This window comes from Sturnira hondurensis, unplaced genomic scaffold, assembly GCF_014824575.4.
Source record: "Sturnira hondurensis isolate 20B ecotype Veracruz unplaced genomic scaffold, ASM1482457v3 Scaffold0020295, whole genome shotgun sequence".
Lineage (NCBI taxonomy): Eukaryota > Metazoa > Chordata > Mammalia > Chiroptera > Phyllostomidae > Sturnira > Sturnira hondurensis.
Window position 1 is genome coordinate 37216 of NW_028092926.1, and position 14467 is coordinate 51682.

The window sequence follows — 14467 nt, forward strand, 5'->3', positions numbered from 1 at the left end:
CGGGGGACACAATCCCGATTTCTTGCCTTCTCCTGAATGGATGTGCATGGCCCAGGGAGTCAGGCCATTTGTTTACTAAGCATGTTTTCTTCTTTCATGCACTGTCTTGCTGTCGCTCCCTGGAGAGCAAGGGCTGGGAGGACACAGAGATGGAGATCAGAAGAGACAGTCAGAAGAAGGAATTGCAGATGGGGGAAAAGTAACTCTCCAGACTAAGACACAGGCAGTGCACCCTTTTTGGGACCTTTGCGCCTTCAGGCACTTCTCCCTGCCACCAAGGAGGAAGTGGAGCTTGGTAGCAGAGGCTTTTGGCAGAGCAATGCCTCATAACCTGTGATTGGGAATGCTTTGGCCCACAGCTGCACTGTGTACAGGGAACAGGGACGGCTGAGGACTCAGGTTTCAGGCCACAGGGGCACTTCAGCTCCCTAGCCGGTTCTCCTTGCCTGCTACGTCTTCTGAGTGGTCTCTCCCTTGTCTACAACAGCGCTTTTTGTTACATTCGAAGAGCGAGTAACCAAATGTCCAGGCACTTAGAGCATTTAGATGTTATTTATTGGCCAAACTCTTAACCTGCGCAGGGGCGAACTTCCCAATGTGACCAAGGTCACGTAGCTCCGGGGAGCCCAAAGTGGAAGTCGCGCCTGGCTTACAGACTAAAGGGTATTTATAGAAGACTGCGAGCAAGCAAGCAAGCAATATACAGAAGCAGATGGGGCTGTTAGCAATTGGTGCCATTGAACAATAGCCTCCTTACTCATTGGTGGGACCCTCTTGTTGGAAGGCAGAACATATTTTTCCTTTTTTTCCCTCCTACTGGCCTTCCACATTCTCCTTATCTAGCTTCATGCCTGACTGGCCTTGTACATTCCCCTTATCTAGCTTCATTCCTGACTGGCCTTGTACACTGACTACATTCTGGGGTGGGGGCCTTAACTATATCCTGTTGGAATTTCTACTTGCAGCTGGCTCTTATTGTAGCTGGCTCCTACACTTTTCTGCCTCGCACTTAAACACAAAGTAAAGGGCAGAAGGCGGGGGGCATAGCATAGGAGCCTCATTTGGAGGGTGCGGCAGGGTGGGACCCTAGGTGGGAGCACTGCTGCAGATCTACTTGAATTTGACAACAGGGAAGCCAGCGGGCACCCAGGTCTGCTCTGCGCAGTCGTTTCCTTTGCCCTTTTCCCTCAAGGCTCTGCAGTGGTTACTGCCTGCGCATGCGGCACCATCTGCCGCCCTATTTCCTCTGTGGAGTCCAGTGGCTGGCATCCAGGTCCTTAGCCTCCTCCACGGCACTGGGTGTGGTGCTGCGCCATGGCCGGAGTGGCAGCCACTGACGGCGGCCTCCGAGGGAGACCGGGGAGAACATGAGGGGAACCAGGTACGGATTCAGAAAGGCTCGGGCAGCAGAGACCTCCTGCCTGAGCAGAAGTAGAGATCAGGTCCACTCTCCCCTGTGCACAGGGAATGAGTGGCAATGCATACTGTCATCTTGTCAGGCTCTTTCACTGTCTTCCCCGGGAGCAGGCTCTGTGTTTCCCTGTAACTGGGCAAGTACTGCTGGTCTCTGGCGGACTGGGCTGTGGCCTTACTGCCCCCACGAGTCCTTCTGAGGCCGGAGGCAGGAGCAGGGAAGCACTGGTGTTTCTCGGGTGAGTGGGGGTGGGGACGGGTCAAAATGTCTGCCGGCCAGTGTATGCCCGGGAGCACTAGGAAGGGAGTCCCCCAGGGCAGCTGAGAAAGTGGCCTTCAGCGAACTCGTGGAGCCCTCTCTGCTGAGTACACTGGACTTTCCATGCGGCGTTGAGGGCGTCCGGCACTGCGTTCTTTGTGGACAGAATGTTCCCTCGCCGTTTGGTTGTATGTTTGGCCGTTTGGCCTGTGGCGGTTGAGCTCCAGGAGAGAAGTATTGATTCAAAAAGATATGCAGGTTACCTAAGCACTGGGATGTAAAAATGGCCCTTTCAGTCCGCAGAGGGGAAAAGGTGGATTCGCCAGGGAGGAATTTGCAACTTGCAGGGTTCCTTCAAAATATCGGCTGCGGCTTTCAAACTGTGTCAACATAAGGAACCGTGATTTCAAACTGCCTCTGAGGAGACAGTACTATGCTGCTAGGTTCCTGTTTTGAAGACTCTGGGAGGCAGAAACTGTCTTCAGGTTTCTTTTTACACCCTCACTTTCTTCTTCTTTTATTTAATTGTTGTTCAAGTACCGTTTTCTGTCTTTTACACCCATCCCAGCCCACCCCTCACCCCGTGCTCCCTCCCTCCCTCCCATATCCACCCCGCCCCTTGTCTTTGTCCATGTGTCCTTCATATCTGATCCTGTAAATCCTTCCCTTTCCCCCTGAAATTCCCTCCATGCTACCCTCTGTTCACTGCCTGCCTGTTGTCCGTTTCAGTGCCTTTGGTTATATTTTATTGGTTGGTTTGTTTGGTTGTTTAGCTTCCTGTTAAACGTGAGATCCTCACCTTTCTTAAAGGAGGTATCCACTGTAATGGCAGTTGCCAGGGGGCTTAGAGAGTAGTTGTTGATGACTCTTATGAGGTGAACCATTTGAAGGGTGGGTCAAGAGAGGACGCAGTCCCACTGTTCACTTCAGGTTTAATGATCCACCTTTTAAAAATCCCAGCATGTTGCTTTTGAAGGTAGTTCCCATGTATTGCAGCTCATAATCACAGCCATATTCCAATCCAGCCTCACCCAGAAGTGCCTTCCAGGTGTTTAGGAATCTTCTGGTTTTTTTCATAGGTCAGCCCTTTTTGTGCTGTATAGGTTTCAAGTTTTAAATAACCTTTTTTAAAAAGTAAGCTTCTATACAAAGTTGACTGGAATAGTTACAGGGCTGTTTCATCATTTTTGTGTCTTTGGTCTTATGTATTCTTTGCTCTGTGTATGTGATTACTCCCTCACAGCCCAGTGGTGAAAGGTGGTCAGCCTGGCAACCTCTTCATAGGAGGCCTCAGTGTGCAGACCAATGAAAAGACTCTTAAAGCATTTTTTGGCAAATTTGGACCCCTAACAGAAGGTAACTCTTAGAAAAAAGGTGCCTGTGCACTCACACTAAATGGAGCCTTTCTGCATATGCCATGCACTGGTTCAATTAATACTATTTTGGGGAGCTTGGCACTTATATGAACAACTCCACTGGGAAAATGGTGACGTGGTAAATGTATTGTGGTGGTAGAATATGCCCTGGGGTACCTATGTATAGCTTAACTACAGACTCTGTTCACTGTATGACCTTAGAAAAGTAACATGATGTAAAACAGTGTTGGTGTTATTATCGTTACATGGTTTTCAGAAGGTTATCACCAGCCTGTAGCCCTTGTGTTGCGTGAAGTTGATTTGTGAGAGAATCCCAAGGGACTGACTTTGTTGAAAACAGGAAAGGTTCACTCTTATGCTCCACATTAACATCTGTACTGACAGTTCTTTTGATAAAGGATCGTGAAACCAACCAGTCCAGAGGCTTTGCTTTTATTACCTTTGACAGCCCTGAGGATGCTGTGGATGCTGAAAAACATAGCAATGGGAAAGTAAGTGTATGAATAATGATGGACTTGTGTACTTCAGCTAAGAGTATAGGGGAGGAAAATTGCTGAATCAGGAAGTTATGACCCGGTGCACGTGTTCTCTGACACTGCTCCTGTTATGTGCTGACTGCCTAGCAGGCAGCTTGCCGACAAAGAGCATGTTTTTATCAGAACCCCAGAGACTCCCTTGACAATTCAGAGGCCCAGAATTTTGGGCTTCCCAGCTCTTGCAGATGCGTTGATCTTCAACCCTGGAGCCAGAATTACAGAAAACCAGCATTTCCCACACTGGATCTTGAGGGTCCTAGTGGGAATGTTTGGTGCTGTTCTTCACACAGAGAACTTTGCAGCTCCCTCCCTTGATCTGATTCTTCTGTTCCCCACTCCCTCCTTATAAAATCTCGTTTCCATTGCGATGTGCGATGGGCTTTGTGATATGGGCTGCCTGTTTTTTCAAGGGAGATGTGTTTTGAGAAATGGGTCCCCAATCTTCTAGGTGTCAGTCACTTGCAAAGACCACTTTCCTTTACATCAGCAGTGCTGTCTCTAGTACTGGCTTTCGGAGTGGCTATAGCTCATTCCAGTTTTAATTCCAACAACATATTTAGATACTTTCTTTCCTTTACATTTGAAAGGTGAAGAATGCCACTGAAGTCAAGATTCTCTTACTGTTACTGTTCTCCTGGTCACAAAAATACTGGCTATTTTGTTTGGGAGATTGGCAGGAATGTTAGGATTGGTAACCTGCCACACTAAATGTATTTTGCATTAGATTAGGACTGGAAACGTAAATAGACATTTCACCTTCAAGAGCTTGAAAATGAAAACCAATGGCCCACTACGTTGATTAGAGAAGAAAGAAGGATGCTGTTCATAAGTCCTTTTGCAAACTAGGTATAAAATATTTTTTAAAATATTTCATTTATTTGATTTTGGACTTTCGCCAAGATGGAGGCATAGGTGGAAACACTCTGCCTTCTCCCACAACCAAGTTCGAATACAACAAAGGTTTGGAGAAACAAAGACACAACCAAAGGACAGAAAATTGAATTATACGGAAGTCTGACTACATCTAACCATTCAACGGGGCGGTAAGAGGGGCGGAGCCTGCAGTGAGCAGGGTGGAGCAGGACAGGGCCTCAGACCCAGGCGCACAGGCAGACGGGAACCAGTTGGGGTGTAGGGCAGACCACAGGTGCATATTCGCGCCCAGTGAGACAGACCACGCTGGCCACAGGGGGCGAGGTCTGATGGCGGTGGCACACTCACGTGCAGTGGGACAAAACGCGTGGGCCCGGTGATGGCAGCAACTGCAGCACCGGTGAGGGCCCTGGTGGCAGGCAGGGGACAGACACCATAGTCCCTCTTTGACCCCGCCCCCACATACAGCGTCACCACCCAGCGACTTAGTTGCCCTTCGGCACCGTTGAGGGCTGTGGTGGCAGGCGATGGACATAATGCCAGCATCCCTCTTTGACCCTGTCCCCACATACAATGTCACAACCCAGCGACTTAGTTGCCCTGTTCTAGTGAACACTTTAGGGCTCTGATCCTGCTATGGAACAGGCACGAACAACCCGGAAGATGGTGCAAGAAGAACTCAAAGTCCCAGAGCCAATAACTCTAAGTGACCGAGAAATTGCCAGCCTCTCAGAAGCACAATTCAGGACACTATTTATCAGGATGCTCACAGAACTGGTAGATTATAGTCACAAATTAGAGGAACAAAGTCACAAATTAGAGGAACATATGAAGGCTAAACTAATTGAAATGAAGGTAGATGCACAGGAAACCAATAGTGATGGAAAGGAAACTGGGACTCAAATCAATGGAATGGACCACAAGGAAGAACTAAACATCCCACCAGAAAGGAATGAAGAAATGAGAATTCAAAAAAATGAGGAGAGCCTTAGGAACCTCTAGGACATCTTTAAACGTTCCAACATCCAGATTATAGGGGTACCAGAAGGGGGAAAGAAACAGCCACAAGTGGAAAACTTATTTGAACAAATAATAAAGGAGAACTTCCCCAATCTGGCAAAGGAAATAGACTTCCAGGAAATCCAGGAAGCTCAGAGAGTGCCAAAGAAGTCGGACCCAAGAAGGAACACACCTAGGCACATCATAATTACATTAGCCAAGACCAAAATGAAGGAGAGAATCCTAGAAGCATCAAGGGATAAGGGGACAGTCACCTACAAATGACTTCCCATCAGACTGTCAGCGGATTTCTCAAAAGAGACCTTCCAGGCAAGAAGGAGCTGGAAAGAAGTATTCCAAATCATGAAATCCAAAGACCTACAGCCAAGATTGCTTTATCCAATAAAACTTTCATTTAGAGTGGAAGGACAGATAAAGTGCTTCACAGACAAAGTCAAGTTCAAGGAGTTCATCATCACCAAGCCCTTATTATATGAAATGCTACAGGGACTTATCTAAGAGAAAGAAGATGAAAAATATTAATAGTGAAAGGACAGCAAACACACAGTTATTAACAACCACACCTAAAACAAAAGCAAACCAAGAGGACAGCTAGATCAGGAGTGGAAACATAAAAATGAAGAACACATGGAGGGTTAGAAACAGGGGGGTGGGAGGGGGAGAAGGGGGAAGAAGGCACAGAAAATAGCATAGAGGGTAGGTAGAAAATAGATAGGGGGAGGGCAAGAATAGTGGGGGAAATATAGAATCCAAATAACTTGAGACACGTGGTTATAAACTAAGGGGGGAGAATAGTGGGGGAGGGAGGGTGTGGGTGCAGGGGATTGAGGGGGGAATAGAACAACTATAATGGTATAATCAATAAAATATATTAAAAATTTTTCATTTATTTATCTTTAGAGGGGAAGGGAAAGACAAAGGAATAGAAACATCAATGAATGGTTGCATCTTGTGCATCCCGTGCTGGGAACTGGCCCCTGCCGGGAATTGCCCTGCAACCCATCCGTGTGCCCCAACTGGGAATAGAACCGTGATCATCTACTTCGCAGGCCCACGCTCAATCCACTGAGCCACGCCAGCCAGGGAGGTATAAAATATTTCTGGAACATAAAAAAGCCCACGGAGATAAATAGAGAAAGACCACTCCCCATTATTTGGGGGAGAAATGCTCGAAAACGTTTTTATTGATGGAGGCCCTTTCTCTTCTTGAGGGTGCCCAGTTCTCAGAGAAGGGTTTGGCATGAGCCAGGGGATGGCGGGCGTCCTAAGTAGCTGAGCCTCCTGACCCTATCATTGCTATTCTGTGCTTAACAAGGTCATATCCTCTGAGCAAAGTGCTATTGTAAAATTGCCCCCTCGTGATTTCTGCCACAGCACTGGTCCAGAGTTTATTCTGATCAGTCTTTAGTGTAGTAATGAATTCGACAGTCTCCTTTTTTTCCCTTCTTGACCCTACGACCTTGGCTTTGTATGCCTCCCTGAGGCCCTGTAAACTCTTCAGGGGTTGTTAAATATGATTGCCCTATTATTGCCATTGAAAGGCACTCAATTCTAAACTCTTCCTTGGGTAAGTGTTCCCTTAGGTTATCCCACTCTGATGGCAGTTTCTGTTCCTCTCTGAGATAGTTCCAGTACTTCACACTGTTATTGTAAGCCTTACTTGATGGCTTTTGTTAAGAAGCACCCTGCCCAGTGACACCCATACCAATGAAAATTTCTACTTCATCAAGGGAGGTTGTAAACTTCCTCCAAATTTTGTTTCCTCTTCTACTTTAGGTGGTATGCACATGTACACTTTACAAGTTGCTTGTTGCAAAAGCAGTTTCAGTGCTCCGCAATATAATGAAAGTATTGGACCAAACTTCCATATTTAAAGCAGCTTGCTTTCTGCTACAGAGGACACAGGCAGTATGTAGTGACACTTTTACATTACCTTTGTATTGTAACGCTTTGTAGGACGTAAAGGTTGGGCTTGGGTCCTGATTTTGTGTTGGGTCCAGAAATCTGTTTGTCTTGTGAAGAGTAGTGGGTGATGAAACCTGTTTTCCTAGCTACCAGCATAAGAAATGAAGTTTGTGTGCACACTGTCTCCACACTTCCTCATTCAACAGCTGTTTTAGAGATGATCTAAAGGCTGTGTGCAAGGCATTGATGTGTCAACTGAGAAAGGATTTGGAATGAGTCAGAGTTCCTGGGTTAACATGCACACTCATGTTAGGCAGGAGCAAAAGGGAGGTAATTTAGTTAGAGCATGTAGGTAGGGTAAATAGTGTTTGAGTTCAAGAAAAGCAGGGGATGCTGGGTGAATCTTGAGTGCTGGGATGAAGGCCATTGTGCAGCATTCTGTGAGAAAGTTCTGGAAACATGATCAAGAAAAGAGGCCTTCAGGTGGTTAGTGGCCCCTGGTGGCTCTGTAGATTGGTTGGTCCCAAGTGTGGCAGAAGTATTGGTAGAATTTGTGACTTTACCTTCCTTTAGAGAAGTAATACCAAAGGACTAGTCCTGGCTGGTGTGGCGCAGAGGATTAAGGGCCAGCCAAGGAGCAAATGGATCCCTGGCCCTCTTCCGAGTCAGGGCATGTGCCTGAATTTTCAGCTAGGTTCAAAGTCGTTGTTCATGAGAGGCCAGCACACACCCATGTTTCTTTTTGACTGTTTCTCCCCCAACATGTCACTCTCTCTCTGAAACTAAATTAATAAATTGTTAAAAGGAATCGCAAACAACCAAAGTGCTATATATGGAACAGTTGCTCTGACCCAAATTTTGTCTTCTGTTAAGAGTCAACCACTTTGAAGTCATCAAGACATTGAAGCATGTGTTCTACTTGAAAAGCCACTTGAAACTGGCATAATTTAGGTATTTTCTCACCTATTATTCACTTCCTTCCTTCCTTGCTGTTTCATTTATTACAGGTTTCAGAGAGAGAGGAAGTGTGGGGGAAAGAAAGACAAATAGAGAAGGACAGTTTGTTACTGTATGTGTTTGTCCATACATTAGATGATTCTTGTGAGAGCCCTGATCAGGGGTGGATCCTGCAACCAGGGCCCATCGGTATGATGCTGTAAGCAAATGTGGTATCCAGCTAGTGTGGGAGGAGACATATTTAAATCAGAAGGAATGCATAAACCAAAGTGCCCGTACACTTTTCAGAGCTTTCATCTTTCAATGAAGAATAATGCGAAGCAAATTGCATCTGTAATAAACACAGAACTGCAATCATCCTTGAGAATATTTCTAAATCTAACAAAATGAATGATAAAAATGTTGAAGTCTATGCATTAAACATTGAATCGTTTTTGAATAGATAACTGAGTAGTTCATTTTCTAAAGGACACAGTTTTTAAATACCACTGGCTCCCTGAGAAAAATTTAAAGAATGGAGGAAGTACAGAAACAAAGTAAGATAGCATTTGAGGAAGTAATGCCTGTATTTCCTCGAAGTATGTGAGTTTTATTAGTCCCTTTACTACTGGAGAGCTCTCGGTGGCGCATTATAAATATACACATTTTTGAGTTGGGTGACTGGTGGAAAGCAGTTGCTATTGGAATGTGTCTTGCACATGGCAAGGTGAAGGACTCCAGCCTCCAGCCTTTTTTCTTCCTCCAATATCTGAAGAAGACATTTTCTTGGGAAAGAAATGTTTGATATCTCACATTGGTTTAAGTCAGTGTGATAATTAAATTTCCGAAAGCTGTCCCTGTGATTGTGTCATTTTGAGGTAATGTGATTAATATGTGTGATCTTTCTAGCCTTTAGATGGGAAAACTATTAAAGTACAGCAAGCCAACAGACCATCTTTTCAAAGTCGTGGTAGACAGTGGTTACCACTAACTTCTAGAAACAGAAGAGGCGCAAGGAGCCCGCAAAGTGGAAGAGGAGCAAGTGGTGAAGCCAGAGAGCATCCCTCCAGAAGAACACACTTGGGTAATGTTTTAAACTATAAAGATGCCACCATAGGAGTGCAAAACTGTAAGTTTTCCCAGATAGCCATACCTCCGTTTGTGTATAATCTTTCCAAGGAAAATATAATCTAGGGTTCCTGAGATTGGGAATTAACATGGATGATGAAAATGATTTCCAAGCGCATTGCATTCGAATATCTACTGACATAGTTAATGTGCACAATATGTTCAAAACTTGCAGTGAAATGACAGCAACATCGAGCTAAATTCAGTCCACTTTATCATTACTTGTAAGTTGATCCTGGGAACCTGTTTAATGCTGCATGGCAAAAGACTAAGAAACCTCTCTTCTGCAACGTGTGTGTATTTATTCTCTGTGGTTTTTGATCAAGATACCCAGGAAGTAGCCCTGGCTGGTGGGGCCGCATGGATTTTTTGCCCTGCCTGTGAACCAAATGGTCAGAGGTTCCATTCCCAGTCTCAGGCACATGCCTGGGTTGCAGGCCAGATCCCAGTTGGGGGCCCCGAAGAGGCAAGCACACATTGATATTTCTCACCCTGTCCCATCCCTTCTCCTTTCTAAAAGTAAATAAGTGAAATACCCGAAAAAGGATATGCATGAAGTATAGGAAGGGAACTTTTATTTTCACTCAGTATGAAAGGAAGGCTTCTTTCATTTTGAAAGAATCCATGTGTCAGACAAATTCTGCTTTATGTCTGCAACCACTCCTCCGAAGTCAAAGAGTTATCTTCTCTAGTTGAAAAGTAGATGTGTGATTTTTTAGACATATTTTGTAAGGTGGAATTGCAGGATTTTTCCCCCTTGAAGGTCATAGCACTACTATGTTTATCTCCTATGGAAAATTGAGGCATACCTACCTTTTTCAATTCTGCCACAAAAGCAGCTATTCATTTATTTCTGAATAGGACATTACCACTTATTGGAGTATAGACATTTTCTCCAGTAGAAAGTTTTTTTAAAAAGTTTTAATTACTCAACGTGTCTTTCTTAGACCATATCCTAATTGAGCAGAGCATAATTTGTACTGGGGTAAACTACTTTTGTACATGAATTGTAAGAATTCCATCTTCTTTTAATCTTTGGTAATTTCTCTTATGAGATACCTGTTCCTTTGGGATTTTTGTGTGTGTGTCTATACCTATGAAGTTACCAATTCCAAAGCTTTTTTATCATTCAGTTACAGGAGAAGCTCTTTGCTACTGACCCCATATGTTTATAAATGATTTCTTCATTAATTGATGTGGACGTATCACCACTCCCCTTTTCACCTCAAATGTGTTACTCTCACACTGCAGTGCGGTGTTGCTCGTGTTGATTACCCTGGGCCCTATGAGCAGACTTCTGCCATTAGTCTGTTGGTCATTCTTATGTCACAGAAGGAGACAATTTAAAGGCATAGACATATTTGAGGGTTAACCAAACCTTGCTGTTGACACACAGACGATGATGGCTATGCTCTAAATCTGAGCCCAAGTTCTTCCAGAGGACACGGTCCACATGAAAGAGGTCCACGTTCACGAAGTGGACACCTCTTCCTAAAAAGTCTGCCACTTTTGCTTCAAGACGAAGAAGTCCAGGCATGGGGAGACGAGGTAAGAGGCATGTAAGGCAAAAACAGCAGTTTCTCATGGATTAAGAAGGGTTCTCTGAAAATTAATGGTTGCCAGTACCAAGAAGCCAAAGGGAACCTGCATGGGCATGGCCGTTGATCTCCTACATATGGGAGTCCTGGCTGTGAAAGGACTCTTCAGATTCCACTTAGAGAAACAGTGGGTACAACAGTTAACACCACGGGCAGGGAAAATATTCTTGTAAAAGTTCATATACGAGGAAGAAGCCCTCTTCACCTGTAGTGTTCCTGCTCACTTTCTGTGTTTGGTAGACTCGTTACCCAGATCATTTGAAGATTAACTTTTGCATGAAATCTCTGAAGGCCTGTGAGTGAGGGCCCCAGGGGAGAGCACAGTAGGATATGCCTTTTGATCAGCCAGGCTATAAAGGTGAATGGCACCTGAAAGTTGACATGTGAGTTATTGTCCATTTGTTGGATTGCATCATGATGGCCTTTTCCATTAGGATTTTATCTGCTGTTCTTTCACAGACAACTTGCTGATGATCCCCTAAGCTAAAGGTGATCAGAAAGTTCCACTTTAAGATCATAATACTGATTGTGCACAAGGCATTTATTTCAGATGTGCTGGAATTCTAAGAAATGAAATAAGTACAGACAAGATGCATTCTCTGCCTCCGGGCATCATTTCTTCAGGAAGGGGATATGTGGGATCAGTAGTTACATCTTGGCAAAAAGAAAATGAGTATTTCATCAGCCAGCTGAAGAGTGTCCCATGTGGGCTTAGATGGTATCTTAGAATAAGATTGAGGCTTGGAAGGCAGGTGGAAGTAGTCAGACCTTTTCAGTGACAAAGCATGGCAGTGCACCTACCTAAGAATGTATGGAAGACAAAGGAAACCCTAGAATTGGTGCAAAGGTGTCCTGAGGGGTAACACAGGGCACCTTAATTTGAAGTAAGTGGAGAGATCATTTGAGTATTCACAACATGAAGGAAGCTAAGTATAATATAGCTAAGAACTTGAGAAACCCAAAATGAGTACACATGTCAATGGATGGATCAGGTAGTAAACAAAGTAAGTGTCAGGCCAGTCTATAACAATTAAGAATAAGAATTAGAACCCAAAGCTAATCCAGTTTATGAGAGCTACCAAGCTATTGCTGTTACCCACTAGAAATGTATATGGCCATCATGGCAAAGGCTATGGGTACTCCTTGAATTGGTCAGCAGTAGAAAGAATCAAGCCCCTGCTGATAAGTTTTAAAATATTCTTGGAGAATTGTCATGTGTAACCCAATGATTATACTAACATGTAGAGGGGTTTCAAGTTCTTTCAGAGGTTATGTAGCAGCAGGAGACAAGAAAATGTGTTGTGTCCCGAGACCTACAAATAGTTGAGAGTATGGCATCTGAGTTGAAATGTAAGTGGGAACTAGATTTCAAAACATGTGATCAGAACTAAGTATCGTGTGGCGTTTGAGGAGAAGTCAAAAAGTTGTAATGACGATGGCAGTAACACAAGACTTCAATGTTGAATGGGAATTATTCATGATGGAGGGAGGTCCTATCAAGCAGTAAGCGCAAAGGGAAGAATAACAAGGTTTTTAGTACTGTAGGCAAGTAACTGATGAGTGTTCAATGAATATAGAGAAGTAGAGAATCTGACAGAGATTTCAAAGGTGGATGTAACCTCTGAGTACAAATATGGAAGGGGTTATTGAAATTACATGTACTTCGTCCAGCTTCTGAGGGGTTTTATGTACAGGACGTACTTGAAATACCATGCAAAATGTAGTGCAACTGAACGACATTCGAAGACCACACTTCAAGAAGGACATTTTCAAGGCCCTGGCTAAAAAAAAAAAAAAAAAAAAAAAAAAAAAAAAAATAAATGGCCCATAAANAAAAAAAAAAAAAAAAAAAAAGCATGAATGGCACCTTAGACTAATGTTTTTAAAGAAGTGAGCTCATCGAAAGGAACAGAAACAGTGTCTTGAACTTTTCTCTTTTTTTGAAACATTACTCCTAGTTTTAGTATACTCTCCTAACCATGTTTGCATCCATCTGCCAGTATCACGTGAGAGAGACAACAATGGAGGTACTCACTGCAATGAGCCAATATATTCCCAGGAAGGTGACTACAGGTTGTCCAGAGACGGTGGCTGCCCTACAAGTTACAGGTAAGGGAGAAACAAAATACACACAATTGATTTATAATCGATATTTCTTGTTTTTGAGGGGCAATTCCCCTGTCACATAAATATTTGACAAGGACTAATTTCCTAGCGTATCATAGAGCGTATCCAGGGTGTTGTGCCACCACCACTGTGACTGGTTCCCTGTTAAAAAAGATTTGCTTCACTAAAGAACAAAACAAACAAGCAAGCAAAATATAACCAAAGACTCTGAAATAGACAACAGGCTGACGGTGACCATAGGAGGCAGGGGAGGGAATTTCAGGGGAAAGAGGGGAGGAGTTTAGAGGAACATAAATAAAGGCTACATGGACAACAACTGAGAAGGGTGGAACTGGGAGGGAGAGGGGGACTATGGGGGGTGGGATGGGATGGGAGTAGTAGACAGAAAACTGTCCTTGAAAATATAATTAGATAAATTTTAAAAAAAGAAAAGAAATGACTTGCTTCACTGTCAAAGGAGATGCTCTGTCCTTACACACTCGTAGCCCTCTGTCCCGTACCACACTCTTTTTCAGACACCAGTCTGTCTACTGTCTCTGTCCGTATGCCCATTCTCAATGTGTGCTGCTCTTGGGACCACAGGGTAGGTATCCTTCTGTACCTGGCATATTTCCTTTAGCGGAAGTGACTTCAAGTATCATACAAGTAGCCTGAATCTGTAGAACCCCCCTTTCAGGGCTGAATAAATAATCCCTTGTACCTTCAGGTGATAGAGTTTGCTTACCAGCTGCCGTGTTTGACTCATTTCTGCCCCAGTCCTGCTGTGAGCATTCATGGACAGTTATTTGAGGCCATGGGTCAAGTTGTTCTGGGTGTGCAGTGTGGAGTGGAATTTCTGAGTCGTAAGTCTTAGTAGTTGTGGTTGTTTATGTTATTTACAGTGTTTTTCAGAGAAGCTGCAGTAGTTTGACTTTTGTGTTGTCAATGCACAGGATTCCAATTCATGTAGGTCCTCACCAAGCCTTGATATTTTCCTTTTCAAAAATTGTAGGCAACGTAGGGGTAAATAAAAGTATGATGTTATCTCATCTTTGTGCAGGTTTGCATTTTGCTGGTGACTGATTACCCAGCACTGTCTCACATGCTTGTGGCTGCCTGTATAGGTTCACTGGAGAAAAGTCCATTAAAATCTTTGGCCATTTAAATGTTGGTGTTTTCCTGTTGTCAGAGTTTCTGTATACAGCGGCTCTGCAAAGGTGCATTTGTAAAGGTTACTGCTCTGTGTGCTTTAGTTATTCATGCAGAGGTTATTCGAGTTTCCCAGACACCAGCATGACTGTGACTATGGGTATAAGG

The 14467-nt window shown here is 44.1% G+C and overlaps 2 long non-coding RNA genes across 2 annotated transcripts; both read left to right on the forward strand.

Annotated features, from left to right (window-relative positions):
- Positions 1-2969: 2969 nt before the first annotated feature.
- LOC118975495 (uncharacterized) lies at positions 2970-9315 on the forward strand. Its single transcript, XR_005064077.1, has 3 exons — positions 2970-3028; positions 3433-3539; positions 9228-9315. It is a non-coding gene; the product is annotated as an uncharacterized LOC118975495 (long non-coding RNA).
- Positions 9316-9331: 16 nt separating this feature from the next.
- Positions 9332-13147, forward strand: LOC118975496 (uncharacterized). The gene is made up of 3 exons (XR_005064078.1): positions 9332-9402; positions 10843-10994; positions 13045-13147. It is a non-coding gene; the product is annotated as an uncharacterized LOC118975496 (long non-coding RNA).
- The last annotated feature ends 1320 nt before the right edge of the window (positions 13148-14467 follow it).